The sequence below is a fragment of the Oreochromis niloticus genome, linkage group LG23 (genome assembly GCF_001858045.2).
Source record: "Oreochromis niloticus isolate F11D_XX linkage group LG23, O_niloticus_UMD_NMBU, whole genome shotgun sequence".
NCBI classification, from domain to species: Eukaryota; Metazoa; Chordata; class Actinopteri; order Cichliformes; family Cichlidae; genus Oreochromis; species Oreochromis niloticus.
This window is the reverse complement of record NC_031986.2, coordinates 12,465,016-12,488,067: the sequence shown is the minus strand read 5'-3', so window position 1 is coordinate 12,488,067 and position 23,052 is coordinate 12,465,016. Positions and strand designations below refer to the sequence as shown.

The 23,052-nt window shown below is 39.9% G+C and overlaps 1 protein-coding gene and 2 long non-coding RNA genes across 4 annotated transcripts in view; 1 reads left to right on the top strand and 2 right to left on the bottom strand.

Moving 5' to 3' along the window:
* LOC100702575 (interferon-induced protein 44) overlaps positions 1-23,052 on the bottom strand; it is a 179,940-nt gene that overhangs the window by 143,841 nt on the left and 13,047 nt on the right. The window lies entirely within an intron of this gene.
* LOC112843728 (uncharacterized) lies at positions 5,748-6,881 on the bottom strand. Its single transcript, XR_003216201.1, has 2 exons — positions 6,834-6,881; positions 5,748-5,861 (listed from the first exon to the last, which is right to left on the bottom strand). It is a non-coding gene; the product is annotated as an uncharacterized LOC112843728 (long non-coding RNA).
* Positions 20,736-21,397, top strand: LOC112843732 (uncharacterized). The gene is made up of 3 exons (XR_003216205.1): positions 20,736-21,016; positions 21,271-21,272; positions 21,357-21,397. It is a non-coding gene; the product is annotated as an uncharacterized LOC112843732 (long non-coding RNA).

Genomic DNA, 23,052 nt, shown 5'->3' with positions numbered 1-23,052 from the left:
ACCAATCTGTATTTTGGACAGATAGTACATCTGTACTCATATACATAATGAATGAGGATAAACGATTCCTTGCCTTTATGTCAAATAGAGTTTCATTCATTACAACTGCGACTAAAGGATGACAACGGAGATATGTTAGTGTGGCCAAGTGGTCAAAAAGGGTTATATAAAAAATGATAAAAATGACAACGCCACCTAGGGGAATTTCACTCCCAGGTAATATAAAATCTTCTTAAAAGCCAAAAAAGGTTGCACAGGTTGAAGGATGCACTATTGAGGCAAACTGGCCTAACAGAGAGAGCAAGAGCAGAAGAGAGCGAGGGCAATCGGGCGAGCGACAGAGACAGGGCAGTGGCAAGCGAGTTGCCCATCTGGCCACATTAGCACAAAAGAAAATCCAGCAGATGATGCTACAAGAGGGCTCAAGGCCAGGAACATTGTTAATAGCAGTTGCTGGATCGAAGGACCAGGCTTTCTGCAGAAGCCAGAAAGTGATTGGCCCACCAATCTAATGGAATGCTCCTTAGAACCAGAGGACCCTGAAGTCAAAAGTGAATCTGTGGCTTCAAGTGTAGGCTTAGCCTCTAGATGCAACATAAAACATACCTCACAGTTCAACTATGGTTTCTGATTTGGATATACTTTATAGCACCTGGTGGGGAAAATATTGTCAATGCATGTGCTGATATAGCTGCTAACCACTGATGCATATTCCTCTAGATCCACAGAACTCTCTCAGGGCAGCAGTGTTAAACACACCCCAGATTGTAGATTGTAGAGGAACACAGAAATGTGGTCGGACTGTCCAAAAATGGGGTGAGGCACTGCCTTGTATGCACCCCTTACGTTGCTGTAGACATGGTCCAGGATGTTGTTATTCCTTGTCAGAAAGCTCACATATTGATGGAACTTTGGGAGCACAGTCCTGAGGTTGCAGTGATTAAAATCCCCGGCAACAACAAACATGGCATCTGGGTGAGCGGTCTGATGTTTGCTGATGACCTCATACAGTAGTCCTAGTCCTGTGGTCCGATAGGACCGCGGGAGGATGTAAACAGCCAGCAGAAACACAGCATGGAACTCCCTTGGTAAATAAAAGGTTCTGCACTTCACCATCAGCACTTTGATGTCTGCACAACAGTGTTTGTTTCTCCACTACCTGAGTGTCCACACACCATCTGTTGTTGATGTAAACGCATACACCGCCACCTTTGTTTTTAACCAAGGCAGTTATACAGTCTCGGCGATGCACCGAGTGTGTCTGTAGCTGAATGGCCGAGTCTGGCGTACTTGCCGTAGTCCAGGTTTCCGTAAAAATCAGAGCACAGCACTCTCCGATCTCACGTTGAGATGTTATCCTGGTTCTCAGCTCATCCATCTTGTTTTTGAGAGAGTGGACGTTAGCCAACAAAAGGCTAGGCAGCAGTGATTATGTTGCTCTAGCCTTTAGCTTAGCTTGAGCCCACCACTCTTGCCGCGCTTCCGTCTTGGGTGCGCTGGTCGATGGTCACTCTGAGTACTTGAGCCTGGGGGTGTTGCGGCTTGCCAGCTGGAGTCGGTAGTATCCAAGCACAGAAGAAAGCTGCAGTCCAAAACGTCTGGACTGAGCCCATGGTGAACTTTTCCTAAATCCCAAAGTGTTTATCTGCTGTAAGTGATGCTTGAGTACAGGCACCAAATATTAGCCACACTCATAAGCACTAGAATAAACAATAAATAAAGTTGGTGTCGGGAGTGCATTGCAAACACGTCCGCCATAAGGGGCGCCAAGTTGTCCATCCAAGGAGGCAGCTTTATTTGCTGTAACCCCATATTAGAAACAAAAACTAATAAACACTAATGGAAGCACAGAGCAAAATCAGAAATAACAAGACAGGGGAAGCAAAACTGAACACAATGCACATGAGACGCAGACTACCAAAATAAAATAGGAAACACAACACAAAGACAGAAAGTGAGGGAGACATGAAAAGCTGGGGAGAACACAAAGTCGAGACCAAGACAACCAGGACACGAAAGAGAACAAACTAAATGACATAAGAACCAGAACTAGAAATGATTAAACTAGGAAGCACAAGGAAACTAAACAATACCAAAAAATGACTAAGAAACACAACAATAACAAGTAAACACGGTCCAAAAGTTCAAAAACACTGAGACATATTTTTAAAAAGAAAAAAAAATAGAAAGAAAATGATATATTAGTAGGACAAAGTGTAAATCGAAAATAGTTACACATCTCTTTCAATTATTCAGATAAAAAAATATATATATATATATATTCTTAACCGTGGGACAGAAGCAGATAATACAACATTATATGAACCCAGAATCATAGCTTTATTGGATGAAATTGGTCACTGGAGGGGACGAAACGGCTTATAGGAGAGAGGTGGCCCACCTGGTGTCATGGTGCGAGGACAACACCCTCAAAAGAGGTGATAGTAGACACGAGGAAGAAGAGGAGGCCTCACCAGCGGCTGTTTATCCAGGCGAGTGAAGTGGAGAGGGTGAGCAGCTTTAGGTACCTAGGCGTCTACATCACTGAGGACCTCATCTGGACACTGAACACCACACAGCTGGTCAAGAAGGCTCAGCAGTGACTGTATTTCCTGAGGAGGCTGAGGAAATTTGGTATGTCGGCCAAGATCCTCAGCGGGTTCTGCAGCTGCATAGTGGACAGCACACTGACCAACTGCATCACTGCATGGTATGGCAGCACTACTGCCATGGACCGCAAACGCCTGCAGAGAGTGATAACAACTGCAGAGAAGATCACCAGGACCCCGCTGCCCTCTCTGCAGAGCATCTACCATCGCAGAGTCCAGAGGAGAGCTGCCTCCATCCTCAAAGACCCCACACACCCAACACGGACTGTTCACACTTCTGCCCTCGAGACCGAGGTTTAAAAGTGTGAAATCTAGAACATCCCAACTCAACAACTCCTTCTTCCCCACCATTATCAGACTCTTGAACAGCTGACCTATTTTAACAGTAATAATAATTTTTGCACATCAGGTCATCTCACATATCAAACCAGCATATTAAGCTCATAGCTCTTTTGCACATAAATTTATTTAACACTTCAATTTATTTTTTTGTCTCCACTTATTTATTAATGTACAGAGAAATGCTTTTTTCTTTGCACACATGACAATAAACACTTTGAATCTAGAATCTTGAATTTGTGGCTCAACACTGTCCTCTAGTGGACCAACGAATACTCAAGAGGCACTCTGACAGTGGGTTCACATATGGGCCCGTCTGCGAAAACAGGTGCAGATATAGCAGCAGTAATGACAACAGATAACACTCTCTAGTGAACATCAGCTCTGAACACTGAACACAATAACAACAATCAAGTAGTTAACTGAAATACAGTCTGTAAAGCAATGCTATTACACTCTTTACTGTTACAGTGTTGCTATTCTAACACTGGCAGTAGTAACAAAGTATCAGCACGGCTGAATTTACTCTGAATGGAAATAATCAAACATAAGGCTGAGAAGGTAAACTTACTAGTTTTATAAATAATAGTCTGACTCTGACTGAAAGTCCGACAAACTGCAACATCTGATTAAGTTCTCAATTGCACACCAAAGGAGGAGGCTAAGCACATATACAAGTCCTGCTTTGGAGTTATATAGCTACCTGGTTGCTTTATGGGTTGATAACCTAAGTCATTAAATATCTATCCATCCACCCTCTACCGCTTATGTAACTTCTGGAGTCTATCCCAGCAGTAATAAGGTGAACAGCAGGGTACACGTGGACAGGTCACCAGTTTACAGCAGGGCTAACACGTGCCATGAAGAATGACTTTAAAAAATAATGTGAAGAATACCTTAAAAATGGAAATGATGTGCTGAAAATAACTATTTATGTGTTATTTAATTCTGATTACTTATGGAAACCTCTTTATCTGAACAGACTGGACTTAGAAAAGTGGGAGAGCTCCTAAAAATATAAATATTACGAACATTTTCAATGTTATGTCAGTCTTATAAATGCAAAGAATAAATAAATACACACTCTCTGCTCAGTCTTCATTATTTAAAGCGAACAGATTTAATTACAGTGCAGGAAACAAGAAATCACTGATTCACAGAGGAAAGTCTCACATCGAGAGTTGAAATCATTTATTTGAGTTAGACAGAAGACAACAGGTTACAAGCATATATGTGTCATTCTTCCTGAAGTTAACATTTTGAATATACAGTAAATAGCAAAAAGTACATGTATTGATATTGTTTGAAGGTTATATCGATTTAATTTGTGAAAGAAAAAAAGCGAAATAAAATAAGAACAAGACAAAAATCAGTACGATAAAGTTTCTGATGAAATAAACTTTTTGTGTGACTGTGATTGTAATGATGGCAAAGCAAAATCAGCCAAAGAGTAACTGAACATTTTCATTTTCTATCCCCCTCACACATTGGTGACAGCTCAGGATTATAAGTCATTCAGGTAGTCCTCTCCATAGTCAATGATCTTTTTCAGTACACTCAGTATCAGTGAATCCACATCGTTATCCGTCTCGATTTCTTTGTGGTAGTTCTTCACAAGGAAGATGCAGTTCAGTGGAAAACCCAGGTTCACGTTCACTTTTTGCATCTAAGTTTAAACAATATTACATTTTAAAAACTGAAACTGTATTGTTGCACTAGTGACGTAATTATAAATTACTTATTGAATTATTTGCACTGATTCCAGCTGAGGTTTCTGTACAAATATACTGAAATGTACAGCTGAATTACAGACGTTACATTCATGTGTAAACTGTCTACAAGCTCATGAAAGTTACTTCTTTGAACATATCAGCTGATTCAAATACTTGCTCCTGTAGGCGTTCTTTATGTGTTTTTTTTTAACTTCAGGACAGGCTTCATCAATTTTGGTCATGAGAGCTATTTGTGGGATCCCTGCCAATACAGAAACCAATGCAATCATTTGATCTCACGTTTTTCTATTATTTGAAATTGTGAAATCATACATGCTTTTAGAACAACATCTGCTCTCACCTTTGTCATGAGCTGCTGCTCTAACAGCTTTCAGCTTCCTCACAGTTTCATCATCAATTATGCTCACTGTGTCAGCGGGAATGATTAAAACCAGAATGTGGACTTTGTCATCCTAAGTGGTAGAACTGTTGTAGTTAGGATCAAATTCCGGCAAGGGACATTTGGGATTAAACTGAAAAAACAAACAAACAAAATCACTGAAATCTTTTTGCATGATAAAGTTTCTGTATCACAGACTGTGTACAAACATCTGAATGAAGACATCTTACCCTGTAACCTTCTTTTACACGTCCACTAATGGCAAGTTTGATGTCTTCCACGTAAATTCATCTCAAGGCCCATGGTGTCATTGAAGACAAAAGCGTAAAAAGTTCCTGGCTCTCCTTTCTGAATTTTATACATCCTGTACTACAAATGTAAAAAATGTTTTTTTATATTGCCATATTCTAAAGACCCTACACATTTCAGAATAATTTACACACTAGTTGTACCAACTATTTTCACTCTTTTTTTAGTTCAACGTCTACAAAGCAGTTACCACTGCAGTGTGCTCCTGTAGTCCTAGAAAACCTTGTAGGAAATGAGTTTTTAATGCAAGCCTCTAACAGCAACTGTGATAAGAAGAAATACATCCTCATACATACTGCAATAGTGAAACTGTCACCAGAGGTTGCCGCTGCCAAAGCTCGAGTTGCGATTTAGCCTCTTAAAACACTGTCGACAGAGTTGATGAAGCTGGACTTTCCAGCACCTGGTGGTCCATGAAGCATAATTCTGAGATGCTGGACATCTTTGTGAGGCTTGTAATCTCTGACAAGCTGCAGTTCTCGCTCTCTTTCACTGTTCATTTAGAAAATTACAATAGGATTTAGTTTACACTTACAGTTTACTCGATAGTGTTATGAACACAAACAAAATAACACAACAAACAACACACTTGAGGGCTGTAGTACCAAGCCAGACTGACATAGTCAGGTTTGAATTGGCTTGTCTGATAATACCAAAAACCAGAATCACAAACAATTTCCATCATGATGTGGTTATTATTGATAACTCAGGCTTTCTGCCTCGGTGTGCGATGTTACATAAAAGAGGCATTGGACATGTCATGTAACTCATTGACTTTATTGTCAGAGATAGAAGAGGGAAAAATTATGTTGATCTATAATGAAGATGATTAATCTTGTGAATTCATACTTTAACACATTTCTTTTTTACACTCTGCCAACACAGTTGTTCATTGGAGGCTTAAGCTTTATATTCAAACTTTTAGGCTTTTATCTGCTGCAGTCTGGTCTGACATTAACATCACATAAGCCACATCATAGTTATATTAATTTTATTGATGGATTCTCTGTGATAAATATCCAAATAAAACCATCAGTGTTCTAATCTGTTTTCAACTAGCTCAAATTTCAGCAGCGTAAAATGACCAGATGAGCGTTTCTGCATCACCATGTAAAAGTATTCAAATGCATTTCACTTTGTGACCCAGCAGTTTGTGCTGCTCTAGTTTTACCACACATTTATTACAGTGCATCTCAACAAGTTAAACGTATGAAATTTATTCCTTCAGCAGGGAATCTGTCACACTTGCCCAGGAAAAGGAAAGTTTGACACCCACAGATGATTTTAAACTGAGAATCTGAACATTAAACGTAAGTTAACAAAATGATCAAACAGGTCAAAACAGATCAATTTCGACGATATAAAAACTGTGACTCTGGGATTAACAGAGAGTTGGTAAAATTAAAGGGTTAGTCTTAATAATTCTAGTACACCTCTCTAAGGAACCACACCCTTAATACTCACCCCCATGGTATGCTCCTCTCTTCTACCTCTAACACTGTAAAGTGGAAATGCAAATTGTATGAGTCACACTGGAAGCACAATGTTTTAAATTAATGACACATCATTATGTGTTAAGGCTGTTACACACTGAACGCGTTGCTTATTTGAGGAAAATTCGTCAACAATAAACGGACTGTGAAAACTAAAAATGGCGTCAAACGATGACGAGCTGAGAAAAGTAGGAAACTAAGAAAACAGCAGCAGGGAGAATTTCCTGGTTGGATCCAGGAGCTGAAGCTGTGTGTTCGTACATAGTTAAGGATGTCAGTGGGGCAGTTTGAGGTGTTGTTGCCAGAGTTGGGACCAGATCTCAGGAGGCAGGAAATCATTTTACAGAGCCGACTGACCAGAGCATCGTGTAACTGTGTGTCTGAGGTAAATAATCTCACGTGACTTATTCTGCTTGGTTCGTCAGATCTTTTTATTTGGATGCGAAAAACGGGGCAAAACATAAATGCCGCAATTTAACTGGGATTTCAGTAAAGTTGCTCTGTCTGTAATCAATCTCACCTCGCCCAAATTTCCAGTCCAAACAATATCCAAACATGGTAAAAACACTGTTCCATATTTAGGGACAGTTATATTACATTATCCAGTCAAATGAAATGTTACTTTTTGCCACTTTCAAATCAAAGGACATCAGGGTAACTATTCCATTAAAAAATAATTTTAAAAACATCTGTAACAAATTCAGATCAAGATCACTGGAGTCTGCAGCATTTCCTCATTTCAAAACTATTTGTTAAGTCAAGCCAGTTTTATTTGTGTAGCTCAATGTTACATGTTAAACCCCCGAGGGCTGAACAAACTGTGTTAAGGGCAAATCAACAAAGAAAAAGAAGGAAGAAGAAAGTCATGAACAATGATTTACCCAGAAAAGATTTCGTCATGATTCTTTGTTACCAACTACCTGTAAATAAAACAAACTGAAAAGACAGTAAACTCTTTAAAAAAAAATTAAAAAATTTTTTTTTAACTTGACACATATGAACCAAATGTGAGATTGCTCAGTCAGGTCAATTTAATAATTTAATAACTGGATTTCCTGCATTGGATTATTAACACAATGTTATCATACCTGAATGTCCAATTGCTTTGTGAAGTTGTCGTCTCTTGGTTTTTTTGTTCACATTGATGCAGCTCATGTACGAGTTTGGATTTATAAATGTCGTTTCACTTTCTTTTTGTGTCATGTGACTTCTATTATTCTCTCTATGTGATGGCAGTCGAATCTAGTTGTAGCTGTATAGCTTCTTAATGTGTAGGTGTCACTTACATCTATTTCTTATAAATATGCTGTCATGCCTCTGTCTTGATCCTGGGTTCTGTCCCAGCTTTTCCAGTTTTAGACTTTGAATATCTGATTGATATATTCTCTTTGACTTTGTTGTAGTTTTCAGTTGGATTATTATTATAATTTTTAGCTTGACTTAGGTTGTGTTTTTATTCTGATTTAGAATTCATAGTTTTCTTTGTTAGTTTTTCCTTTTGTTCTATGTTCCCTGTGCATACTTTATGTTTCTGTTAAATCTCCCGTGTTTAGTCAGGAATCAGTTGTTTTTGATTTTACTTTGGTCCGTCCAGTTTGTGTCTTAGTCTGTGTCTCAGTGTTTAGGCTTCCTATTTTATTTTGATAGTCTCTTATCTCATGTACGTTATGTTCAGTTTAGCTTCCCCTCTTGCTAGTTAATTGATTCTGTTCACCTGCGCCTTGTTTTCCCCAGCTGTGTCTCTTTCCATGATTACGTGATGTCTATTTAAGCCCTCAGTTTTCTTTAGCTCTCTGTCATAGAAGAGAAGAGGCTGTAATCTTGAGAGTAAGCTTTGGTCACACAGGCTTGAATAGCACACTTAAAAAGATAGGTAAACATGATACAGGGAATTGTGACTTCTGTGGACAAGAGGAGCCATTTGAGCATGTAGTGTTGGAGTGCAATAAGTACAAGCGAGAAAGGGAAATATTGAAGTCTAAATTGCAGGAAAATAGAATTCACCTAGGGGTAAGGGTCATATTTCAAAGGAATGAGGGGGATGTAATTTATAGGGCAGTGTTTGGCTTTTTAAGATCGACAGGTGTGTATCCAAGACTGTAGACAAACTGCTCCGACCCACACTCCAGTCCAGAGGGTGGCAGTAAATGCACCTAAAAGTTGTTTGCCAACGGAGGAGGAGGAGCAGAAGCTCTGTCATGTTGTACTGATTGTCTGCCTCAGTGATTTCATCTCCTGTTTTTTTTCAGCCACCTGGATTTGCTGCTTGTGCTGAATAAAGGTTCATTTTTCATTTCGTTAAACCAGTTTTGGAGTCTGCATTTCGGTCTTAATTTCTATGCGCAAATGAAGGAATGAATCAGCATTGAACTACTTCAATTGTATTGAAAATGGGTTCTAATGGCGAAATGGGAGACAGCAAAACAATCTCTCAGTAATTATGTGCTGAGTGTAACATTTTTTTATGATTGATACAAATACAGTTTTGGAGAGCTGTATTGACTGGTAAGTTGATTCTGTAAACAGTTGCATTGTAGCAGTTGAAAGAAATTGTGCTTGGGGAAACAGGATGTGCTGGGATGGTGTGCTTCTGTAACTAGGTCGGGGTATGATTATGTACATGGGACGGGGATGTAAAGATTTTTAATCACAATATCTTTTTCCATTTTTTTTTCCTTTTTTTCTTGCTGCCAACTTCTCCAGCTTTTGAAAATACACGTTTACATTGGAAGGAGGCGTTACAAAGAATCTTGCATTCCGTTGCAGTAAAGATGGGTTCAACCATTCATGTGATTCAATCAGGAGACGTCATGGTCCACCTGTTTGTTTGTTGGGTTTTCCTCCTGCACCGAAGTAAGCTTTGAAGCAGTGGTTCAAGGAAAATGCAAATTCGAGTTCAAAGCTTGTATCAGAGCATTGGTGTCATATGGCCATCACTACTAATCCCCCCCAAACCATGACAGCTTCATAGACATGTTATAGTTCATGGCTATAACAAATAATGACCATGTGGAATACAATGGCGCTTTTTAAATGTAGGTCTTTCACTACTGAAAAGTAAAAGTATCTAATCATGAGTGCTCTACAGGTAGTACAAGACACACATTCATTAGCAGAAACATGCAAAGCCCAGCCCAGCCCAGCCTTTTACTGTTTTAAAGCACTTTAAGTAGTTTCTAAAGTAGTTACTTAAAAAAAACGCAATGCAGAAGCAAGTCTAATATGCAATGGCAGCAAACTTCACAACTTAGCTGACCTGTGTGACTAGGAGGGTGAGTGCACATGTAAGAGCTCAGAGAGGTAGGGTGGGGCAAGGCCAATTATAGACTTAAACAACAGATTTTTTTTTTTTTAAAGTCTAAGACCGCTCTTCATGGACTAGCACCAGCTTACGTTATTGAACTTCTTCAGCTCTATGCCCCTAGCAGGTCCCTGAGGTCATGTGATCAGGGCCTATTTGTTGCAAGGCTGAGAACTAAGTGAGACAGTGGCCCCCAGACTCTGAAACTCTCTTCCTCTGAGCTTGAGATCTGTGGACTCTGTAGTCTCTTACAAAACAAAACAAAAACTAAAAACTCATCTTTTTGGAATTGTTTGGTTAGCTTTTTTTTGTTGTTTCAAATGCTCTGGTATTTCTTTATGGAGCACTTTGTGATCTTTGTCTTGAAAGATGCTATATAAATAACATTTTACTTACTTACTTATGTGCTATGAACCCAGAATCATAGCTTTATTGGCTGGAATTGCTCATTTGTGGATCAACACTGCCCTCTGGTGGATCAAAGAATACTCATGTTTGCAAAACCAGGTGTAGATATAATTACAATATATAATACTCTCTGGTAAACATTAGCTCTACTCAATAACAACAATCAACTCATTAACTGAAATATAGTCTGTAAAGCAATGCTATTACAAAGTTTACTGCTACAGTGTTGCTACTCTCGCACTGAAAGTAGTAACTAAGTATCAGCATGGCTGAATTTACTCTGAATGGAAGTAATTAAACACAAAGCTGAGAAGGTAAACTTATTAGTTTCATAAATAACAGTCCGACTCTGACTGAAAGTACGACAAACTTCAGAATCTGATTAAGCTCCCAATTGCATAGCAAAGGAGGAGGCTAAGCACATATACGAGTCCTGATTTATATAACTACCTGGATGCTTGTATGGATTTATAATCTAAGTCAATAAATATCTATCCATCTCTCCTCGTCCACCTAGCCAACTCAGGGTCAGGGGTGCTGGAGTCTGGAGGCTTTATAAAACAAATGTGACTTAAAAGAATACCTTAAAATACACAAGAAATCACTGATTCACAGAGGACAGTCTAACATCAAGGACTGAAATGATTTGAGTTACACAGCAGACAACAGGTTACATGCATATAGCTGTCATTTTTCCTATAGTTAACATTTTTAACATACAGTAAATAACAAAAAATACAAAAGTACATGTATTGATTTTCTGTGAAGGTTATTTGGATTTAATTTGCAAAAGAATGATGAAACTTTAAAGTATTTAAACTATTTTTGTGTGACTGTGATTGTAATGATGGCAAAGCAAAATCAGCCAAAGAGTAAGCTGAAGCTACCCGAAGCTACTTATATTTTCATTTTCTATCCCCTTCACACATTGGTTACAGGTCAGGCTTATCCCGAATAGATTTTTTTGAGTTTCCAAATGAAGGTCATATTTTTTGCACCGACTACCCATGAATAAAGCAGGTAGTTGGTGCTACATGGACTATATATTGGACTATATGGTGTTAAGGTAAAATATATATTCTTTGTGCTTAGTTTCTGATTATATTGTTTTATGTAGGCCAGTTGTATTTAATCATTGTTTTCCCTACAATATTGAAATGATAACACATTAGCATACCTGAATATCCATTGTGCTATAAAAAAGTGGTTCTCTTCTGTTTCCTCCACTGATCTAGACCAAGTTTGTTTTATATAAGCATGCTTTCAGTTTTATTTGGGTCATGTGACTTTGATGAATTCCCTACTCTCTTGTCCACACTAGTCTAGACCACATTTACAAAAAAGGCCAGAGCAAAATTACAGACCAGCAAAGTCAACATCATCAGACTTATATCCAGGGCCAGATTTGAACACATTTTCCACAGCTTCACTTCCACCCTACTCTGACTGTGAAAAACAAGCTTCAAGAGCAACCAACCTATCCCAGGCCAAACCAAAAATTGCTGGAGCAATTGCATCATCTCTGTCTCCTGAAATCGCCAGATTGGGAAAAGAGTTTAACCTAGGAATGAGCGAGCATGCTAAACTGTAAAAATAACTTCCATAAAAATGTCAGAAAATGTCCTGGTAGTTTTTTGCCAGGAGATTTTGTGTTTTATATGGAACTTCACAGACTTTTCCAAAACTGGTAAAACAGAAAATTCTGTAGATTGACAGTAAATCATCTGCACTATTTACAGACATTTCCTTCAAATCTAAAATTGAAAATTACATTAATTCACAGTTTTTTTCTGACACATAGTGAATGGTAAATTGACTGAAGAGGAAATACTCAGTGCATCATGGGAATCCCTCAGCAGCCTACACTTATTGCAACATAACTACGGGAGGATTCAGGGTCACCTGGTCCAGCCCTAAATATATGCTTTAGCAAACAGGAAAGCCTCCTTTTAAAAGTACAGATAATGTCTGTCTCCCTTTTCAGAGAGTTTTTAGGACATCCTGATAATAAGGAATTACAGTAGTCCAGACTATTAGTCATAAATGCAAGAATTAGTTTTTCAGCATCACTCTGAGACAGGATATTTCTGATTTTAGAGATATTGTGCAAATGGAAGAAAGCTGTTCTACATATTTGTTTAATATGTGCATTGAAGGACATATACAGGTCAAAAATGACTCCAAGATTCCTCACAGGAGGCCAAAGTAATGCCATCCAGAGTACTTACCTGATTAGATACCATATCTCTAAGAGTTTTAGGGCCAAGTACAATAACATTAGTTTTCTGGGCTGGTTCTAGACAGGCATATGAGGGGGCAGACAGAAATGTAACGGAGGTGGGAAAGGGATGGGGTGCTCTGGATAACTGTTTTTGTCATGTAATTGGATTGCACTTTGTCAGGCCTCTACCCTAAGACCTGTTCAACTTGGGTTTCCCAACTGAAGGCTAAGCTTCTGCTGGTCTAGCTCTTAAGGGGTCACTGAGGCACACAAACCCCCTGACCACATTAAGGTGGCAATCCCTCAGGGGAAAACTGAAAAATAAAGCAACAAACAATAAGATAAAATATTCCTCATCAGATTATAACGACTAAAAACATTTACCTTAATTCGATTACCTATATCAAATATATCCAAACCCAACAATAACATTTGTCACTATTGCCAATATTAAAAAAAATAAAAAGGGTAGGCCAAGTTATAAAAAAAAAAAGTCAGTTGACCAAGTCTTGAAAAATAAATCTGAAAAATAGAATAAAAAAATAAAATAAAGAATAAAATAAAATATACATCCAGGCCTGTAAAACAACCAATATAAAATTTATCTTAACTGGATGGCCTAATTCTCTTTTTTTCCCCCCCGCCTGTCCCGTTTGGCTCTTTTGCCATCAGAATTATTGTCTAAAGGCAAAGAAAGATGCCCAACGGATTTACTTTACCAAATGGACCATCCCGGCCTTGCTGCATTGGTCTATTTGAGTCACCTCTGCTTTTATTGTTTATTTTATTTTATTTTCACTTGCTACACACGGGACAGACATTACTAGGGGAAAGAAAAGGGAGAAAGAAAGAGGGAAAGAAAAACAGCGGGGAAGAGGAACTGTGATAAAGGGCAAAAAACAAAAACCAACAAAACAAACAGACAAAAAATACATTTCTCAATCACCTGGATCACCTGTTGAGAAAGAAAAAAGAAAACAAGCAAAAAAAGAGACCAATATAATAAACAACATCATCGCGATGATCTATGTGAATATAACAGTAAATACTAAATATTGAATATTATTGTGCAACATGTAGGATTGACAGCGCACAGTGTGCTTTGAGGTAGGAGCCAAAAAGGGTGCAGTTTGTGTCTGTGAGCACCCATGTGTACAGCTGTGAGCATGGACGCGCTTGTATTTAAAAGGTTCCTTCATGTAATGATCTGCTAGAGGGTGTGGAGAGCCATAGCCCCGTCCTCCAGGGCATGAAGCAGGTATGGAGGAGATCCAGGCTCCAGACATCCAGAGACCTCCAGAACAAAGGAGACCAAGGAAGACCAACGGAGGAGCAACCATGCCATTCTCCTGGAAAGAGCTGAGGAGAGTCCCAGATAAGGGGTCACTCAGCAGCCGCGGAGCAGAAGCCGGGGGGGGGGGGGGTTGCAGTGACATGCCTGTGAGCTCCGCCGGCAGCCAGCTGTGCCAGAGTGACCGAGCCCGAGGCCGAGAGGCACCCCACCCCTCGAAGGGGCCCGAGCTTTCCCCAGGCTCCAGGCCCCGACAAGCAGCCACCAGGAGTGAGCCGGTGCGTACCTGGACGCCCATCCCTGGACACCAAGAACCACCAATGCACCGATGTCTGAGGGTGTCTGCCACTGGCAGGGGGAGTGGTGGGGGAAGATAGGCCTCCATACCTTGGAGGGCCTGAGATGTCCCTAGAGAGGTGGCGTCTGATGCCCAACCTGACATATAGACACAGACAAACAGGCACACACAGATACAAACATCCATTCCCACCCTCATGCTCTCATATACAATTACTCAGCACTCACCCAACGTGGAGACAGACATAAATAGACACTGTACACACAATCACACTCCCCAAGCGTACTCTATATGCTTGTTTATTTTACAAGCTCCACTCTTCCTTCACCTCAGTCCACTCTACAACAACAGTCTCCTGTTTCCCTTTCCAAAAACTCTTACAAATTCATCCAAGTTATTTGTTAAGGACTTCTCATGGGCCAAGATCACAGAATTCCTTTCTTTTATGTAACATGATGCGACGATAGAGAGTTAGGAGCCATTGACAAAGTGGAGAATAAACTCTCACACAATGCTGAAGACACACCAATTACCAGGGCTGTTACACACAATTTATGCAACTCAGGAAATGTTTCCTTGTACTCCTGGTGGACACACAGTGGACAGGTCTGTTTCCTTTGAGACATTTTTTGAGCAGCATCTGTTTTGCCACAAGAACTTCATTTTTCAGATTTACAACAGCTGCTACAGTGCCAGCCATCACAGCCAGAGGGTGCAATAGGGTGGGGTCTAGAAATGTGCTAGATTTGAGTGCAAGAGTTGATATGGCTCTCATCAGGTCATTATTCTTGTGTGAAAATCTAGTTTACAGTTCTTAAATGGCCTTGTCAAGGATGATGAGCAGGGATCTTTTCAGAGACTGATGGGGAGAAGTGGTAGGTTCACCAGAGTCTGCATGGCCCAAAGTTGAGAGCACAACACTCTGACCCAGGTGTTTGCTCATTGTTCTCCTTCTCTTGGTTGGATGTGACTCATCCTCAGGTAAAGTAAAATAGTGTCTGTGTATCTCTATAAATAGATAAATAGGATACTGGACTATATGCCCGTTGAATTTAAGTGTTTCACTACTGAAAGTGAAAGAAAAAGTATCTAAACATGATTTGCTTAAATCATTTGTATAGTTTGCATGTATTGCAAACTGCAGGTATTGTTGGATTCATTTTATTTGAGAAGATGAAGAAACTCAAAGTATTAATTTTCCTCTATTAATTAAACGGTTGAAGATTCAAATTAATAGCAGCACTATGTCTCTTCCTCCGTTCATCAAACTGAATGAAGACATGAACACCACACCTAGGAAGTAAACACTTTTATTATGTGTCATAAAAACAGACTATTAATGTGATTGGTCAATATAGCTGGGAAAAGGCCTACGGTTTAAACTTGGTCCTCCATTTTGGACCTTAGGTCTGTGTCTAGCTCATATTTCATCTTCTGCACCTTCTGGACATCTACCTGTAATAGCAGATAACCCTTCCAACTTCACTATGACAACAGTCTCTTGTCCTCCTGTCAAGCCTGTAGAGGTAAAGAGAGGGGAAAAAGGGACAAAGAGAGGGATAGAAAGAGAGGGGGGACACAAAGAGCTCTACCTAACACCAGAATTTATATGCCTGTTTTCCTTTCGTGAGGACAGACTGCAGAAAGGTACAAAAAAGTCCCATGCTTAATTTCCAGCTTTGGCAGATTTCCCATCTAAAATATGCATCTGTTGACATTGCTGTTGTCTATAAACAGTACATTAAATTCCATTTCATATAGCTCTTAATTCCTGTCAGAGGACAAAGGGTGACAAGTGAGGGGAGACCTGGTAGGCACTTGGGAGAGTGAGCAAAGTACTAATATGGTTAAAGAAAAGCAGGATTAGTCAAATGAACTGCCGGCTGGATTTAAAGGGAAAATGAAATGCAAAGGTTAATTTACATCACTGAGCCCTGCTCTTAAAAACTGACATAGATGTAACACTGTCTGTGTTTTTCTTAAGTCCTCACAGACAGTGCTACATCTATGTCATGTGTAGCATTTCATTTCACCTTTAAGAGAGAACAAATATAATTAAGTGATACAAACTGTAATTTGTATATATATTTGTATTATTGTTATTAGGGCTGCCACAAACGATTATTTTGATAGTCGACTAGTCACCGATTATTTCTGCGATTAGTCGACTAATCGGATCATGCATCCATTGGACGTAAAACGTACAGTTTATTGCACCAGCATGCATCTGCTCTTATATAACTATCATTAGCTTACAGCTTTAAGTGTTTAAGGTATGTGCTAACTAAAACTAAAGACAAGATGATAGTTTATTAAATTTTAATGACATTTGCAGATTGTTTCGGTGGAGTTTAATAAACTCAGCCGTCTGCTCCTTGCTATCTAAAATTTAACAGGACACCAGAGTATACTCTCGAGCATCTCACACTTCTGATAATCAGTTGTCTGCTTGACGTTTATTCAGCTGTGTAAAAACTATAACTTTTCTCAGCCAAACGGATTTACTCAGGAACAAATAAAATACTAAAAAAAAGCCAAACAATAACATTTTTAAGTTATCTAAGTGACTTCTATATGTTTAACCTGAGTAGCGAAAGATGGAGGTGGGTTTGAAAACGATTTGCCGGGAGTCCGGTGTTCTCACAGGCTCTAGTGAGCCTTGAACCCTGGCTAACTATCGAGCTGGTGGGTAACAGACGTCTCCGAAAACGTCGGAGTGCTTTTGAAAATACGTGGTGTCTTGATAAACTGAGCAGATATTTGAGGTTAAACAGCTACATTCTGGCCTGAAAATATGTTAAACTTTATTTTGTGACCCCCCAAAAATAATAAGAGTAATATTAAAACTAACTAGCTGCCGCCATTGTTGACAACTGCGCTGGGCCGCGCTATGAATTCTGGGACACCGCTTCTTCTTCTTCGGGGTTTTTACGGCAGCTGGCATCCTTACACATGCAGTGCTGCCATCTTCTGTTTCAGTCCGTTATTACACTCTTAAATACTACTACTTATTCCTGCGTCTTTTGGGATCTTACAAAGCTTCAAACGATGCGTCGACTATTAAATTAGTCGTCGACGATTTTAATAGTCGACGTAATCGTGACTAGTCGACTAATCGTGGCAGCCCTAATTGTTATATTGTATTATTATCATTTCCCAATAATTACAAAAGCTCACAACATGGATATATTACTGAGCTATACACCTCAGCTGAATGATTTGTTAAAGTGTTCAGAGTTTAAATAGTTTAAATAGCAGTAACTCATCTGACAGTACATGTGATATAGGGGCAGTTGTATTCGACTGACACATTAAGTATACTCTTGACTGCAAAGCACATCTGGGCAAGATAAATGTTACAAATGACAATAACCAAAAAAGGGAATTACCAAACAAAACAAACAAACAAGCAAACAAAATGAACAAGAAGCACTTTGAGAGTGAAATCCCTCACCCAGGTAGTCTAATTCTATATCTTGGGATACAGCCTGAACAGGTGTGCTGGGATAGGCTCTAACACCCTTGTTATCTGTGGGAATTTTGCTTAATCGCTGAACATTAATGGGAGATGCTTAGATGAACTTTACATATTGCTTTGCTAACAGAATGATGTGCTCCCTGTTCAGAAGGATAAAAGCAGCAGTCTCATGGTGTGAAAGATTGCATAAAAAAGATTCAGGTGGAAGAGGAAGGACACCGCTCACACTTACAGAGCACATTAGAAACTAGATCAGAGAAGAGGCAACAAAGAAAATGTATCTAATGGACGGAACAAAGGACAAAAAGAAGAGTGTGTGTGTGTTATCTTATTTTGCAGGCAAGTGTTAATGTGAGGTGAACCCAACACAAAGACGACCGGAGACTATTGCTTTATCAGTAAATAGCCATAGACAACCAATCACAACAGTATATTGTCTTCCACATATCATAAAAAAAACAGTCACCTTTAATGTGTCTTCACTTTGTAGCATGGGAGAGAGGAGACCCACACGTGATATATCTCAAACCATACTGGATTTATCTTCTTCATTGTCTCCTTCCTAACTCGGCCATCATCATTACACAAGCCAAAGTACTGGACACTCAGAAGTAAATTCATTGTCCATCCATCCATTCGCTTATCCTTTTCAGGGTCGCAGGAGCATATCCCAGCTGTCATAAGGCGAGAGGCGGGGTACACCACGCAAACACAGGGAGAACATGCGAACTCCACACAGAAAGACCCAGGCCTGATGATGGAATTGAACTCAGGACCTTCTTGCTGGGTGGCAACAGTGCTAACCACCGTGCTGCCGTAAATTCGCTGTGTGTGCAGATATTATAGCAGTGAAGATTATTACAGTAGTTGCTGTGACTAAAATCACCCCACCCCTCCTATTAATTTCACCCATTTGTCTGCGTGAATAAAATGTTGAATCAAATTTTTCCAGGTAATGAATATCTCTGCCGTGAATAAGTTATATGAGTCAATTTAATGTTTTAGCTGTTAGCAGTATTAAAAAAAATTCCACCTTCCTTAAATTTGTTATAATGGAGGAAATGGTCCTCAAAGTACAAGAGTTTTTTTTCTATCAGGTTTTTAATGTGCTCTTTAATGCTGTAAAATTTGACACTTTTGGAATAAGCCTCAAGAGGTCATTGAACAAACTACAATTTTTTGGCACTTTGGCATTGGCTTTATTTTTCAGCACAGTATGATGTGTCTTTGACAAACAAACAATTCTAAAAGTTCAGTAAATGTTTGTTGCTTAGTGCTTTATATGAGGCTAATTCTCTAAGTTTATAAAATTAAATACTTTAAATTAATTTCTTTTTTCTTTTTGCTTGTGTGTGTTGCTATGGTCATTAAAAAATACTTTTTACATTTTTTCTTCAGCCTGTACACTTCCACTTTTCTTTCCCCAAGAGCTTTAGGTCGCCTGCTTCACAGAAAAACAAAATGCGTACAGTGAAAATTACTCTGAGGACATATAGACAGGATGAAGCAATCAGTTGCTATCCTCAAAGATGAGAAAAGTTTATTTTGGTATTTGCATCACCTTCGATTGTTTGTTGTTCTTGTTTGTCCCCCCCCCTTTGCTCTAAGTTGATTAATTCATTGACCTTGTGTGGTCCTGGTCACCACCCTAAAGGGCATGTCTCAGAACTTCTCAAGCACAGCTGTTCCCTCGCTTTGTTGCCATCCGACTAGAATTCTCTAGTACGAATGACATTCCAGTGTTGTTGTTGTAGATCCTAGTGGTGTTCATCTGTAAATCAATGTCACATTTACTCCTGTCATCCATATGGAGGAGGTGGGTAACAATTCATTCATTTCGTAGTTGGTATCTGTAGCCAGTTTTGTCAATGATTTGGCTGACATGGTTTAGACCTTTGCACCACATCCCAGTCAATATGTATTCCCAATGAAGGCTCTTACAGTATAGTCCTGTTGATCTTGTATAGTTCAAGGCTTTCCAGGATCCATGTGTGAGGCATTGAATCATAGGATTTTCAGTAATCAGTCATTGCACAGGTTGGTCAGTCTGGTCTTGCAGTCTCAGGTAACTGCTCTATATTCCAGTAGCTGGTGTTTTGCCCCTCTGGTGTTTCTACCATTTACTTTCTGTTCCATGTGCATGATTATTATACGTAAGTCTACTATGATGCCTGACAGGAGCTTCCATATGATACTGAGGAAGGTTATTGGCTGGTAGTTGGATGGGACCAGTCCCTTCTGGGATCTTTAGGGATCAGGACTGTTCTGGCCTTTAGTTAGCCATTCTGGGTATTGCTCATCAACTAGCAGCTGGTTCATTTGTACTGCCTGTGTTACAATGCCTGAAATGATGGGCCAACTCATCTCCCGTGCAACATGTTTATTTTTACAGAAAACTGTAAAAAAAGAAAAATGTCTGATTAATCAGTTCTTTCGGCGCGCGGGCCGTACGCTGCCTCTTCACCACTGACACTACTTCTTCTAGTGTAGCAAACATTACTTTATACAAGTAACTTATACAGTTTCATATTCATATGCACCACTTTTGTAAAATGGTTAAATCACAAAAATACATTTTACTATACACATGAATAACAGAGTGAACTCTGATTACAGTTTTATATTGTTTTTACTACTGTTTTAATCTATTTATGGACCTGTCTTCTTAACTGTATTTATTAAACTAGATCTCTTTCAAATAAATGTTTTTCTTAACATATTTTTACAGCATTCACTCTTCATGAACTAAACATAAAGCAATTCACATTTTCTCTTATTGTGCAAAATATACATCTTGTGACTTTAACCCAAAAATACCTGCACCGAGCTCACAGAGCTTCGGTACAGTCTAACACTTGGATCGGCATAGGCTAACAACAGGACCAACTTGGAAATTAGCTCTTTAGCTTAACATTCGCCACACACAAGACATTTATCATTAATCGCCACTGCTGTCTGTCACGTTTAGAACCTCTGTTTTATATTATCAACCACCCAGCTTACCTGTAAAAACAGAAAAATATGACAATCAGTTCTTTTTGGTGCGCAGGCCGTACGCTGCCTCTTCACCACTGACACTACTTCTTCTAGTGTAGCGTCAGCTACTGATGCGTACGAGACTGAGCGCCCTCTGCTGGTGGAACTTATACAACAGTAAGTCCTGAAGGAAGGAATTCACATGACAAGGTGGGGCCAGGTTTCACAATGGGCTCACCCGAAACCCTGGCTGATTAGGTCCCACACCCGCTTTCACACCTGGGCGCATGTGATTAGAGGATCACCAGGGGGGTCCTTTGTCCCTCCTTGGGGGGATACTCCCACTGGGTTTAAATCTGGGACTCTCGGCCATTTGACCTTAGAACTGAAGAAGCTTCTCGGATGAGAGGTGAAACGTCTTCAAGCAACTTAAAGAAGTCCAGACGCTTTTCTTTGCAAACTCCTTTGACTACGATGACCTGGATGACTGAGAACCTTCACAGACTTATACAACAGTAAAGCTGACATTGCAGTGGCCTTACTAAAAAAAAGCGTCTCTGAGTAGGGATGGGTACCGGTGTCCGTTCTGACATAAACGGTAGCAACCAGACCAAAAAGCAGCGCACATTTCGGTGCTTTATTTCGGTGCTTTTTTTTTCCTGAGCCAATTCTAGCCAATCATTTTACGTTTCCGAAGATAGTAGGCGGGGCCAGGTACGTACGTTCTTTTAGAGCAGAGCTACAGATTAAAAATGCCCAAGGCGAAGCGATCAAAAGTCTGGCTGTCAAAGGAGGTAACACCTCAAATCTGATAAAACACCTGGCGACGCATAGCGTTTTTTTTTAAAGCCGAGAAATGCGCCGTGTTTGATAGCTTGCTGCGAGACCTCACACCGTGCACATCTACTGCGGGTGTGGTGCCTGTTATCGGACCCGGAGTTAGCAACATCCCCCAAAAACCCGATGAGGGTCCTGGCCCCTAACCCTGCCAGCGTAGCAGAAATGATGAGGATGATGATGGCAGCAGCAGCCGTTCTCGTCTGCGTGAGTAGCTTCATGTTGTTCGTGTGTAATTAACGTTGAGTACGCTAACCACATTATTACATTAATGCATGTAAGGTGAACTAGCAAACACCGTCGTAGTTACATGCGGCTGTCTTCTTGTTTGATGGCAGATACTCCCTTCACCCTGGCCAAAAAGGCTAAAATGACCAAAGAAAAAGTGGAAAACAGTTAAACATGAGAGGTTTTTGGACAGAGTTTGTGTTTTTTCCATTGTTTAAGCACTGCTTCCAGCCAAGAGTTAGACCATATATGCCCTATAGCTGCAGAAAAGGCTAACATTGTTATCTTTTTACAAAAAAAAACAGCTAAACATGAGAGGTTTTTGGACAAAGTTTGTGTTTTTTCCATTGTTTAAGCACTGCTTCCAGCCAAGAGTGAGACCATATATGCCCTATAGCTGCAGAAAAGGCTAACATTGTTATGTTTTTACAAAAAAAACAGCTGAACATGAGAGGTTTTTGGACCAATTTTGTATTCTCCATTCTTTAAGCACCGGTTTGAGCACCGTTTAAGCACCGGCACCGTTTCAAAAGTACTGGTTTGGCACCGGTATTGGATAAAACCTAAACGATACCCATCCCTATCTCTGAGCATAAAATAAAATGGGGGGGTACTATTTTCATGTCTCTATCTTTAACATAGTGCCACACTCTCCCCCACAAAATTAAATGTCTCCTGACATTTCTGTCTGCATCATCTATTCAACCATAGCTTTAACACACTCCCACAGCCCATGGTCTCCAGAAGCCATTACAGTCAATAACTTGAGCAGTAGTCACTGTACAGTTTCTCTGAACCAAAGTTGGCTGACCTAAAGTGTCATAGCTCAGTACAGTTGGTTGCTGTCTTTGTCTTTGAGGTCGCTGCCTCACAGAGTCAGTCTCACCACCAGTTGCAGCTAGAATGTCAGTCATAGCATCACCACTCAGTGGCCTGTCAATGTCAGGGTCAGGGCCTTGGATCTGCCCAGGCACAGTCTCTTCGCTCTGTAGTGGCAAATCCTCTTCGCTCTGTAGTGGCAAATCCGCTTCTTGACAGTGGAGGCTGGAAGGACTCTGCCAAAGGGTTAAGCGGAGTCTGCCTCTGTTGTCTCCCTGGAACCGGCCTGAGGTACCACTGGTAGGTGCCACTGTCATCATCATCTGATGTGTC